This window comes from Diabrotica virgifera, chromosome 4, assembly GCF_917563875.1.
Source record: "Diabrotica virgifera virgifera chromosome 4, PGI_DIABVI_V3a".
Taxonomy (NCBI): Eukaryota; Metazoa; Arthropoda; class Insecta; order Coleoptera; family Chrysomelidae; genus Diabrotica; species Diabrotica virgifera.
In genome coordinates, this window is record NC_065446.1 from 176,831,169 (window position 1) to 176,845,329 (window position 14,161).

General features: G+C 36.1%; 1 protein-coding gene across 4 annotated transcripts in view; it reads right to left on the minus strand.

Moving 5' to 3' along the window:
- Positions 1 to 14,161, minus strand: part of LOC126883261 (ephrin-A4) — a 443,595-nt gene that overhangs the window by 244,028 nt on the left and 185,406 nt on the right. For 2 of the 4 annotated variants that reach the window (XM_050648575.1, XM_050648574.1), the window contains exon 1: positions 7,780 to 7,904. The exons of 1 other annotated variant lie outside the window; for it this stretch is intronic. The gene's annotated coding sequence lies outside the window, so the exon portion shown is untranslated. Of the gene's footprint in view, positions 1 to 7,779; positions 7,915 to 14,161 lie in introns of those variants that run through there. One more of the 4 variants, XM_050648572.1, reaches the window with a different exon arrangement.

The window sequence follows — 14,161 nt, forward strand, 5'->3', positions numbered from 1 at the left end:
CGTAGCAGTTCTGAGCTAGCACCTGGGTTGCAACTAGTGCTTCCCTGGTACCCAGGCCTTTTCGAAATCCAAATTGTGAGCAACCAATAACCTTATCGCACTTTGTGGAGATTCTGTAGTGAATAACTTTGAGGAATATTTTTAAAGAATGGCTCATCAGACTTATCAGTCGGTGGTCTTGACACTTTGTTGCGTTGTTCTTTTTTGGCAAAGGGATAAAGGTAGATACAAGCCATTTAACAGGGAATTTTCCTTTTTTATAGATTTGGTTGAAAAATCTTTGGAGTATCGTAATTCCCTCTTCATCTAACAATCTGAGTAACAACAGGAATTTGATCAGGTCCAACTGCTTTCCCGTCTCTCGAGGTATTTATTGCTCTAGTAATTTCTTCAATTGTGATCTCGGGACCAGATAGGTTGTTAATATCTATCAATTGTTCCTGAACGACTTCTATCTCAGGCCTCTCGTCCGCAAAGAGATTTTTGATGTATTTTTCCCATATGAGTTTCCTCTCTCTATCATCTTGTGCCATTTTTTCTTGTTCATTTTCTAAGTTAGAAAACTTCTTTTTCTGTATATTCCAGCTACCTCCTTTAGTTTCTTATGTAGATTGTGGTCATCATGTTGTTTTTGTAACTGTTCCATTTCCTCACACTGTTTTTTAGCCACTTATTTTTTACCGTTCTTATCTCTCTTCTTATGCGTTGTTGTTGTTTTCGATATTTGTCTCGGTTCCCTTGGTTTTTATGTTTTCTTCTTTCTTCGAACATTGCCAGGATTTCGTCAGTGATCCAACTTTTTTTATATATTTTTTGTTTATAACCTAATTCTTTTTTAACTGTATCCGTCATTGTTTCCTCTATGGCTCTCCATGTGTTATCCAAATTAACTTCTCTTTCTAGTTCTACTTTCTCTTTCTAGTTCTACTTTTGTATTCTTTGTTAGTTCTTTGTTTAATTTCATACTTATTCTAGTATTCTCATCTTTAAGTTTAGCATAGTCTATTGTTGGTTCTGGTTTGCGTCTCCTCATATTAGTGATTTTTATTTTTAATTCTGCTAAGAGAAGGACATGGTCTGATGGGACATCGGCGCCAGAGTATGTACAAGTTCTAGTTATTGATGATCCAAATCTTTTGTTAACCATTATGTAATCGATCTGGTTTCGAACTATACTCTCGGGGCGGTCCGCTGGGGCTTTCCATGTTTATAAGCGTCTAGGTGGTAGCTTGAACCAGGTATTAGATATTTTCATATCTTCCTCTTGGCAAAATTGATACAGTCGTTCGCCTCGGTCATTTCTCTCTCCCAGGCCGTACGGGCCTATTAAATCGTCGTCTCTACCTCTCCCTATCTTGGCATTAAAGTCGACCATTATGGGGTTTACTTCATGTCTCTTAACGTTACTAAGCAGTTGTTTAAGTTCTTAGAACATTTCTATATCTTCTTCTGTTGAGTCCGATGTTGGGGCATAAACCTGAATTATGTTGATATTGACTGGACTGGCTTTCAGTTTGAGTAAGGCCATACGGTCTGAGAGTGGGAAGAACTGTATTACCGATGCAGATAATTTACCTACTCCCTTTCTGTGGTTTTTATCCTGGTTTCCAGAATAGTACATAACTGCCCCTTCGACAGCACACCTTCCTACATCTGGCCACCATGTTTCTGCTATCTCCAAGACATCTTTTTTCAATCTCTTTACTTCTTGGATTACGTTAGTCAGCTTCCCAGCTTCATACAAACTTTGCACGTTCCATGTTCGGATCTTCATTTTACTTCGTAAGTTCAATTGGGTTAGGCTTTTATCATTTAACCGTGTTCCCCCGGAGATCCGGGGAACTGTTACAGACATATAAATTTACTGATACCACATTAAAACTTACAACAACGTTTAGAACAAATGAACTCAATGAACGATGCAAATCCCTAGGAATACCTAGAAGACGAACAACGAGGGTTCTTGTCAGAAATATTTTTAACGTCTTTATGTATGACTCTAATGAGATACTATATTTGTTCCCAAATGCCACACACATAGATAAACAGATAGATTCAATGACTGCGCAATTGACAACTTGCTGCACTGGTATCACCATGTTGTTTCTGCGCTAGTGAATTTGTCAGAGATATCTCGGGTCTACGAGAGGGTTTTAATTGGTAGGTGACGTGGCAATGGGCATTAAAAATTAAAACGAAGTGGAAGGAATGTATTAACAGAATTATAGAAGAAGGAAGACTTTTTCGGACCGTCCTCGAAAAAGGTGGGGCCACAACCTAAGTACCTAGTAGGTAGCTATATGAAAAGAAAAGCAGTCAATTTGTCTAAAATCAAGATAGAAGAAACAGAAAGCTTTGTTTGGAAACTACAGGTAAGAAAGAATAAGTAGAAAACAAGTAGTGAAGAAGTACTAGTAATTCCTATGCATTGTTTTGTTGTCAGCGCCCTTCCGGTAGGCATCTATGGAGGAGTATCACTGAGCCGCAACCCTTATCCCTTGCCGTACTGCTCCCCCACAGACCGATCATAATACCCGATATTATTACACTAATCGAGAACAAATCACAAATCTAGTATTGAATTACACTAAGGAGCTTTCCATCGGAGATATAAATATTGTTTCTAGTTTCAGGAAATACATAAATATGTTTATTAACTTGATTTTCATTTTAAAGCGAGAACGATTATCCTCATTAAGTATTTTAAATTTGCATTAAAATAGCATTTCAAAAAGCGGATTTACTTCCTCTGGAACAGTTGAATATACTACTAAACAATTTATAGCTCTTTTTATAAACTAATAAATTATTACACCAATTAAATTGACAGCAAACAAGTTTAATACCTCATTCCGAATCCCTCTCGACCAATCACGATGGGCGCTTATGCTTTCACGATGGCTGACTAATGCTGGAGAACCTGATTCACAAATCGCTGTTTTTTTTATGATTATCGACAATTCTCTACGGGTTACACAGAAATATTCACATTTAAACGTGTCCAGTATTGTTATCTCCTAACATTTTGAAAAATAACATAACTTATGGTTTCGTATAGATAGGCAGGTATTCTTTTGATTTATTTTTTATAGATTACGACGAAGCATGTGAGGTTGTGAGGATATCTCACGGTGACCTTTTGGACAACGAAAGAAATCATAAACTATTGGATTAAATCGGCTGAAAAGGCAACTGGAGAAGGGGCAAAGGATACGTTTTTATTATTACTTGGTATTTATTGGTACTATTCAGAGTTATGCGTAATTATTTACAATTATAGTGATCCCGAATAAAGTACATGCCTCCTAGTGGCGGGATACGGGCAACAATACATTGGCTTATAGGGCAGTCATTACAGTAGGGATCCTGGCCTATACAGAAAAATTCAGGCGGGTGTGGGGTAATACTGCACTTTGGTTTCATTGGTGGTGTATTGGCTAAACGTGCAGAGCAGGGTATGGTGCTGATAGAAAAGGCATTCAGGCATCAAATATCCAAACAAAATCTTTTCAGGCCATAATAATGAAAATACCTTCTCCAATGATATAAAAACTTATACTGAAATGATGGCATCTCCTGAGGTAAAATATGCCGGAAGTAAAATGAGCCTCCGTTCGGATTTCCGGGTGAGGACTATCTCAGGGGGAACACCATTGCAGGTGAGAAAAATCAGAATAGGGTCGTGGAATCTTGGTAGTCTTACAGGTAAGAGTCTAGTTTTAGTCTTACAGGTAAGAGTTAGTGGATGCGCTCAAACGAAGGAGAGTTCAAATTGCTTGTATTCAAGAAACTAGGTGGAAAGGACAAAGGGCGAAATAACTAGATGAAGGTTACAAATTGTGGTATGCAGGGAGTAGTAATACTAGATATGGAGTTGGTATAATTGCTGACAGTGAAATGAAAGATAACGTAGTGGAAGTTGTAAGAACGAGTGATAGAATGATGTCAGTGAAATTTGTAATTGATAAAGAGGTATTGAATGTTGTGTGTGTGTATGCTCCTCAAACAGGTCTGGGTGAGAATGAAAGAAGAGCTTTTTATGACCAATTAGGAGACGTCCTGAGTGATATTCCGTCAGATAAGAAAGTTATAATAGGAGGTGATTTCAATGCACATGTGGGCCAAGCCTAGGCAGGATACGAAGCAATACATGGGGGATTAGGCTTTGGAACTACAAATGAAGCTGGAGATGATATGCTTGAATTATCAATAGCACTAGATATGGCGATTGTTAACACATTCTTTAAAAAGAGAGAAACTCATCTTATTACGTACAAAAGTGGACAACATCAATCCCAAATAGACTATTTCATGATAAGGAAAGAAGACATACGTGAATGCAAGGACTGCAAGGTAATAGTTAGTGAAACAGTAAGCCAACAACATAAGCTGCTTGTTCTGGACATTGAAGTAAAAAGGGAAGCTAAACCAAAATATCGGAGAGGACCACAAAAAATCAAGTGGTGGATGCTAAAAGATGAAAAGGAAGGCCTATTCAGGGAAAGAATAGTAAACAAAATATGTTGGAACATGAAAGGAAGCCCTAATACAATTTGGAGAAAAATGGCCAGTAGTATTAGAGAGACTGCTATTGAAATACTTGGGAAAACGTCAGGAAAAAAGTTTGCGGATAAAGAGACTTGGTGGTGGTCAAACGAAGTACAAGGAAAAATAAAAGTGAAGGGAAAATTATATAAAAAGTGGCAAGAAACCAGATCCGACACAGATCTTCAAAACTATATGGTGGCAAAAAAGGAAGCGAAAGTAGCAGTAGCAAAAGCCAAAGCAGAAGCGTATTCAAACCTATATGATCAACTGGATACCAGGGAAGGCGAAACGAAGATATATAAAATAGCCAAACAGAGAGCAAAGAAAGCAAAAGATTTTAATCAGATTAGATGTACCCGAGATGAAAATAATAAAATACTAGTTCACGAAAAGGATGTCAAGAAGAGATGGAGAAAGTACTTTGACAGCTTATTAAATGAAGAATTTGACAGACAGCCTGTAGAGTAAACGGAGACAGTAGCAACAATGGTCACCAAAATAACAAACGAAGAAGTGGCTCAAGTTCTTCAAAAAATAAAGAAAGGAAAAGCGGTAGGACCAGATGATATTCCTAGGTAAGTATGGAGAGCATTGGGAGAGACAGGAACAAGGTGGCCAGCAGGTTTATTTAATAGAATTATGGAAGTTGGACAAATGCCAGACGAATGGAGAAGCAGTATACTAGTACCTGTCTATAAAAACAAGGGAGATATACAACAATGTACAAACTGGCTATAAAACTGTTTAGCCACACCATGAAAATATGGGAAAGAGTAACTGATAGACGGATACGTGAAGAGACCGAAAAATCCGAGAATCAATTTGGCTTTATGCAGGGCAGATCAACAACAGATGCAATTTTCATTATAAGGCAGTTAATGTATACAGGAGTAAAGGAACAAACGCTCATATGGTATTCATTGATCTTGAGAAAGCATATGATAGAGTTCCTCGAGAGATTCTGTAGTGGGCACTCAATAAGAAAGGAATCCCTGGTGAATATGTAAAGATTGTGAGGGATATGTATGAGGGAGTAACGACTAGTGTTAGGACAGGTGTGGGAGAGACTGATAAATTTCATGTGAAAGTAGGATTGCACCAAAGCTCTGTGCTTAGTCTGTATTTATTCTCATTAGTTTTGGACCAGATAACAGCGAAACTACAGGGTAACATTCCATGGTGCTTAATGTATGCTGATGATGTGTTAATAGGAAATAGTGAAAGAGACTTAGAACAAAAACTGGAACAGTGGAGGCAAGCTCTGGAGGAAAAAGGTTTAAAACTTAGTAGGACAAAAACAGAGTATTTGGAATGTTCATTTAAAAATGGAGTTACTACAAATAAAATGGTATCTTTGGATGGTGAACTGATTGTAAAAAGAAATAGTTTTAAGTACCTGGGATCGGTATTACAAAGTAATGGAGAAATAGATGGAGATGCATGCAGTAGAATTAGGGCTAGATGGATGAAGTGGAAAGAAGCGAGTGGTGTGTTGTTTGACAGAAAAATTCCAATGAAGCTGAAGGGAAAATTCTATAAAACAGCCATAAAGCCGGCTATGATGTACGGAACTGAATGTTGGGCAGTGAAGAAGGAAGAGGAACAACGAATGCATTTGGTGGAAATGAGAATGCTTAGATGGATGAGTGGAGTGACAAAGAAGGATACAATTAGAAATGAGTATATTAGGGGAAGTCTAGGTGTGGCACATATTGATGCCCAAATGAGAGAGCATAGGTAAAGATGGTTTGATCATGTTCAACGTCGAGACGTTAATCACCCAATACGAAGAATAGCTGAAGTGCAGATTCCTGGAAGGAGTAGGAGAGGAAGACCAAAGAAGACCTGGGGGGAGACGATAAGGCGGACATGTTGGGAAAGGGGATTGACAGTGATGACCCAAGATAGAATTGTGTGGAGAAATGCAATTAGGGAAGCCGACCTCGCATAGGGATAAGGCAAAGAGAATGATGATGATGACTAGGGGTCGCCAAATTCTTGAAAATTTCAAGATCTTGTCTTGATTTCAAGACAAGATCAAGACAAGAAGTAATTTTAGATTTCAAGACAAGACAGGAAATTTTATGTCAATGCCAAGATTTCTTGTCAAGAAATCAAGAAATCTTGAAATATCTTGACTAGATAATAATGAAAACTCTAAAACGTATTTATTTGTGAAAAACATAATATATTTTAACATAAAATAACGTACCTACTTTAATGTATTGAACACTTTTTTGATTAAAACGATTTACAAAAATGTAAATCATGTAAATGTAACATAAATTTTTTAATCGGAATTGATAAACCATGAATTAAGGCAGATAATACTTCTTATGGAGTCAACGTCTAGCCGATTTCTTGACTTTGAAAAAAAAAGCTGCTCTTGAAAATAGTCTTTAAGCAGGTACACATGTTGTTAGCGTTCCGAGAAAATCATTGGCCATTTTCGATAATTACCGGTAGATATTTTCGTGTCTTCTATACCAATCAAGTATATTCTCAGTTTCAGCATCTTCTGACCTAGGCTCATTTAAGTATTTTTCGGCTCTGGTATTGAGTTCTATAGGTCATTCTGGGATCTATTAGGCCGTGTTAGCACGCAACGCAATAAAAAGGTCGCCAGGGAATCACCGGACCAGGTAATGAAGAAATTTCAAGATCTTGAAATTTCTTAAGTCAAGACAAGATATAAGATGTCAAGAAAACGTCAAGACAAGATTTTTTAAATTTCTTGATTTTTTCTCCAAGACAAGACAAGAAGTTGTTATCAAGACAAGAATTCTTGTCTTGTCGACCCCTAGAAATCACGCACTAAATCATTTAAGTCTTGCTGATCAAATCCCATCTACCTCAGTCAGTCAGCGTCAGCCAATAGGAGAGCAATAGAGCTTCCGATGATCCATACTAGAATAGATTGTGGGATAGAAAAAAAACTTGACGTGATAGAGAAAAACTTATAACAGTTTTGAAACCAGCATGCCTAAATACCTATAAAAAATTTCAAAAATCAAAGTAAACACAATTTATTTTTCAAATTGTACCTAATTAGATACATACTTATAACGATGATCGAGTAGTCAAAACAAACCAATAAAAGAGCTAATACACTTAACAAAAAATACCTCCTTCTTTATCTACATCTACTTTAATACCAGTATCTGTTATAAGAGTACTTAGTTAAAATAGTGAATACATTAACAGCAATTTAAAAGTGTGTTTGTACATTACCTTTATTTGTCCACATATTATTAAACAACAAAACACCAATAACAACAAACAACTTAATACGTCGCGTCCACTTTACGTCGAGTACATATCCGCACTAAAATCTTTTGTAACCTCTTCAAAGCCAAATATATAATAAACTATAAAACTGATTAAAAATTAAATACCTAAATGTACCCCTATCCTACATTAAAATTCTGATAAAGACTGATTAGATAAATAAAGGAAGGTTGAACAAAGGAATACGTCGATAATAGAGAAACTCTTGTCAATTGTAAATAAAATTTTACTTCATTGAACTGATAATGTACAGCACAAAGTCGTGAATTTTTTAATAAACGAATAATGAATTAGGGGGTGTCGTTCTGCGACGAAGCTTGAATCATATTTACTTTTTATGATATTTTTCTGCTGACTCCAATTGGGACAAAATAATATTTTATTTAGAAAGTGTCTATGAGACAAACAACTTTGTCAGAAAAAGTTGGAAACAGAGTCGAATCAGCCTACTTGTCACCTACAGTTCCACAAAAAAATCTAGAAATTTAAAATATAGGGTGTTTTTTATAGGTATAGAAATGTATGTTTACAACACTTTTTGAACCGGCAGCCATTTTGACAGCTGTCATGTGATTTATGTTTAGTTTGGTTTGGCATGTCAGCATGAATATACTGGTGCATGAACAACGCTTCCAAATTGCTCAAATTTATTTTGAAATTCTGTTCGAAATATGTATCGCGCACTATGTCCATTTTATGGTCACCATAAAAGTCCATCAGAGCAATTAATTCGATAACTCTTGAAGGTTTTCATTCCACATTGACTCTAAATCAGCGGTTCTCAATCTTTTTGAGTCATCATCATCATCATCACACAGCCAAATTTGTCCACTGTCGGACATAGGCCTCCTCAATATGTCTCCACCCTTCTCTGTCCTGGGCAGCTGCAATCCAGTTTGTCGCTATTCTCTTAATATCGTCGGTCCATCTGGTAGGTGGTCTTCCACGACTTCGTTTGTCCCCCTTGGCCGCCACTCTAAGATCTTCCTTGTCCATCTGTTGTCTCTCTGTCTTGCGAGGTGTCCTGACCATTTTCACTTCAACTTCGTAATGCGCTTTATGATGTCTTCCATTCCAGTTATTCGCCGTAACTCATCATTTCGTATTCTGTCTCTCAAAGTTAAGCCAAGCATGGATCTTTCCATTTTTCGTTGTGCTACATGTAATTTTCTTATTAATGTTTTAGTCAGTGTCAGTATTTCAGCTCCATAAGTAAGCACCGGAAGTACGCACTGGTTAAATGCTTTTCTTTTTAGCTTTATTGGGATGTTTTCCTTGAACACGTCTCTTAGTTTGCCATACGCTGCCCATCCTAAAGCTATTCTTCTAGATAATTCGCATGTTTGGTTGTCTCTAATTATTTGTATTTCGTGGCCCAGATAGATGTATTTGTGAACTGTTTCGATATGGCAGTTTTCTAGTGTCAGTGGTCCGCTAGATACTAAATTGGTCATCATTTTAATTTTCCCAAAGTTTATTTCCAACCCTACTTTTTGAGAAACTCGTTGTAGTTCTTGCAGCATTTTGTGGGCTTCCTTTAAGTCGTCGGTTATTAAAAGTATATCATCTTCAAATCGTAGGTGGTTCAGCCTTTCGGCATCGACATTGAAACCTCTGTTTTCCCATTCTAACATCTGGAATGCATGCTGCATTACGGCATTGAATAGTTTTGGTGACATGTTGTCTCCTTGTCTAACTCCCCTTTTTAGTTTTATTTTTTGAGTTTGGGTATAGAGGTTTATTGCTGTTATGGCATTTGCATCATCATCATCATCTTGGTGCTACAGCCCTTAGAGGGCCTCGACCTTCTCAAGCTTTCTACGCCATTCTGTTCTGTCCCTTGCTTGCATTTTCCAGTTGCCGACTCCGATCTTCTCGGCATCCTGTGTTACCCCGTCCATCCACCTCAGCTTTGGTCTACCCATTTGCTTATACGAGGGCTTATACCCTCGTATATGTTGAATAATGTTGGAATATCGGTAGTAGATTCTACAATCTCTCAAAGCTCTTAAGATGGCTACTATTTCGATAGTGTCAAAGGCTTTTTTGTAGTCAACAAATACTAGAACTAGCGGCCGGTTGTACTCCACAGTTTTTTCGATTAGGACCTTTAGGCAAGTTATATGGTCATTTGTACCATACCCAGGGCGGAAACCTTTTTGAGTCATGTACCACCAAATACTTTTTATTATTTTCAGTGCCAACTAACTGAAATACCTTCTAGCTAGGAGATCTAATTAGCTATAATAGTGGTGCTGATTTTGGCTGTTTTTCCGTTTTGTGTACCACCTCAATTAATGATATGTACCACAGATTGAGAACCGCTGCTCTAAATGATAAAAGATAATATGCATCCATAGATACTAGACAAGGCGGAAACGGCGGGTTCGTTGGGAAAAATATTTCCATGAGATATTTTTGCATAATCACATTCGTGAGACATCCCAGAATAAGGTTCAAGAAGTCGCCCACGAGAAAAGTGGGCCAATTTTTTTTTAACAATTTTTTTTTAATCAAATTGCAAAAATCAATATTTTGGCCCGGACTAATTTTTTTTTAGGTTTTTAGGACCATTCTGGACAAAAAAGGTCTCTTATTTTTCTCTAAAGTTGATCTTTTTCGAGTTATAAGCAAGTTAAAATTTGAAAAACGCGAAAATGGCCATTTTTAAGGCTTAATAACTCGGTCAAAAATTATTATTTTGAAAGTCAGAAAGTGACTAAATCAAAGTTTAAAGTCGCCGTTACATGATCCTGAAGAAATCTGTGTCATTAATTTACTACTAAGCTGTTATTTTTAATTAATAACAATGAGTGGTTGTATCGTATTGACGCTGCTGTAAATGTGAGTGCGAGTAAGATGCACAATTGGACTGCTGGAATAGCTTCTCTCTCGCACTCAGCATTTACAGCCCCGCACACGTGCATGGCGCTTATTATTATTACTTAAAAATAACAGCTTAGTAATAAAATAATGACAAAAATTTCTTCAGGATCTTGTAGGGGGGGCTTCAAACTTTGATTTAGTCATATATTGACTTTCATAATAATAACTTTTAACCGAGTTATTAAGCCTTGAAAATCGCCATTTTTCGTTTTTTTCAATTTTAAATTGCTTATAAGTCGAAAACGATCAACCTTAGTTGTTAAAAAAAATTGGCCCACTTTTCACTTGGGCGACTTCTTGAACCTTATTCTGGGATGTCTCACGAATGTGATTATGCAAAAAAATCTCATGGGAATATTTCTCCCTTCGAACCCGCCGTTTTCGCCTTGTCTATACGTCGTTCTGTACGTACAGAAAAAGTTGTTGCTGCTGTAGAGCGTAGCATATAGGAAGACCTGAATCAGTCTATACAACATCGTGCACAGCAGTTGGCGATGTGTCCATCCACTTTATGGAAGATTTTGCGAAAAGATCTTGGTTTGCGTGCTTACATAATCCAACCCGTGCAAGCACTGAAGCTACACGATCACTTAGCAAGGCGTAGATTCAGTGAATGGGTCCAAAACGAAATAGCCGTTGATCCCGATTTTCATAAGCGACTTATTGTTAAATGGCTACGTCAACAAACAAAACTACCTATACTACTATACTACTATATACTACTACATTTGGAGTGAAGGTAATCCTCAAGTGTATGTTGAGACACCATTACACCGATTGTGTGATTTATGGGCCCGTGGAATCATTGAGCCGTACTTCTTCAAAAACGTTGCTGGCCAGAACGTTACAGTAAATGGTGATCACTAAAGTCCGGATTATAAGCATGACAGAAAGGTCAAAATAAGCACTTATATGAGCCAAAATGTCGCAAAAATAAGCAAAGTTCTTATGAAATAAGCAAGGTTCAAGAAAAAAACGTGTAAGTAAACATGGATATAACGATATAAATATGAATAAAGGACATTAATATTAAATTACATTTATTTTTAATTATCGTATTATTAACAATAAATAAAAAATTACCAAAGTATAATATAATAAAAAAAAATCGAAAAATAATTAACATATTATAGTTATTTTTCTAACTAGTGCGGAAAATGATACTTTCTCGCACGAGACTGCCGTTGACCCGAACGACGCGATAGCGGAGTTCGGGTAAGCAGTCGAGTGCGGGGAAGACACTTTCCGCATGAGTTAGGAACAATATTTTTTCTAGGGCCGTACGTTTGGAAAAAAGCCACAAAAAATAGAGTTATATAAATTTGTATTTAGAAGTGAAAATACACAAATTAATTCTTTGACAAGGTTGTCAAAACCAAACTTTCAATATAATGGGTTACCACGACGATGATATTGGTTTCCATGACGACGATTCAAAACCATTGTTATTGTCTACAGTCTACAGTGATCTGACTTTTAAATATTATGTCAAAATAATTTTATTTCATTGAACTATCGCGCTAATTTCATTAAAACATGAACTCAATAAGATAAATTTGAAATAAATTAGTAAATAATATCTACATATTAGTTTATTGCATGTATTATAATATATTATAATGCTAAATTACAAGGTGCCGTGCGGGAAAGTGCAACTTTCGGAAACGAAATGCGTGCGTGAAAGTGGCTCTTTTAGCACGGCCGTAGAAAAATATATTTTTTATTCATGGCCATTAGCATAAAAACTATTAACAATAATATGTTTTTCAAAATTTTCTTGTATAAATCTATGTCTTCTATCTGTATACATATATATTTATACGTAGAAAAAGTTCTTTCAACATCTGCAGATGTGATTGGTGCGTATTTAAATTTAGACAAATGTACCGGTATTATTTTACAAAAATATATTAAAGGACATCGCACACATCTTATGGAAAATATAATGTCACTCAAATTCAATAAAATTTATACGAATAGATTCGTTTTAAATTAACGGTCAAATCTTATCATTGCGCCAACTCTATATTTTCAATAATAAGAGCAGAAATTGATATAAATAAATCTGAAATCAAATGGGTACGTACATAAGTTGAGAGAGAAAAAATATTTTAAAATACCCAAATTGTCGGTACTTCATAAATCAGCGGATTAGTTTCACTAATCCGCTTAGGCCCAGCGGGACTTAAGCTCTTTTGAATAGTACCCAGAGCAATAGTGATTGTAACTGACACTTTTACTGACTCCAAAAATGTGATTTCGATAAACTTTAATTGCAATTTGCGCCGTAATTAATCATAATTAAGAGTTGGCGCAATGATAAGATTTGACCGTTAATTTAAAACGAATCTATTCGTATAAATTTTATTGAATTTGAGTGACATTATATTTTCCATAAGATGTGTGCGATGTCCTTTGGGCTGTCTGCAGACAAATATTAGTTTATTACATGACAGGTATAACTATGGATTTTCCCGTTTATCTGCTAAGCCTAAGGGATTAACATTCTTATGGTTTATTGAATTATTGGAGTTTTATAGCTCTGTATACTTCATAGAATTTTGCTTAAAACAGGAAATAACATGAAATTTCACTATAGTTTATCATAAGAAGTAAAATAAACAAAGATAAGCAACATATCTTTGTTGCTTACCATTTTTACTAAAAATCCTAATTATAAGCAAAAAAGCAAAATGCTTATAATCCGGACTTTAGTGACCACTATAGAGCCATGATTAGTGACTTTTCCATTTCTCAATTGAACAACCATGATGTGCAGGAGCTGTGGTTTCAACAAGACGATGCAACATGTTACACAGCTCGTGCCACAATTGATTTATTGAAAAACGTTTGGTAACCGCATATAGTTCCACGTTCCGGACTCGTGAATTGGCCTCCAAGATCCTCCAAGATTTAACACCGCTAGACTATTTTCTGTGGGATTATGTGAAGTCGCTAGTCTACGCCGACAAGCCTGAAAAAATTAATCACTTGGAGGGCAACATTCGCCGCATTATTGCCGATATACAGCCAGAAATGTTTGAAATAGTAATCGACAATTGGATCTCCAGATAGAGTACGTCACAGCCAGCAATGGTGGTCATATGCCAGAAATCATATTTAAATTATAATGCCAAAATATTATCTTAAACTTAAACAATAAATTAAAATACGTATTGAACAAGTGTTTTTGAGTTATTTGATCGAATGTAAATTTCGCGAAATGTTTGGTCATCTCGCTCTTTTGACACACCCGGTATACAATTTACTTTAACAACATTTAAGTTATAGCTAGAAAGCATTTTTGGCATTTGTTCGCAAATACATCGTTCGGAAAAATGTGGTGGTGTTAACAATATATTAAGTATTAAATTTTTTTCAGGATTGTTGGCAGAAAGATTTTTAATGACTACGCTTCTTTTTCTAAAAGGATTGTAAA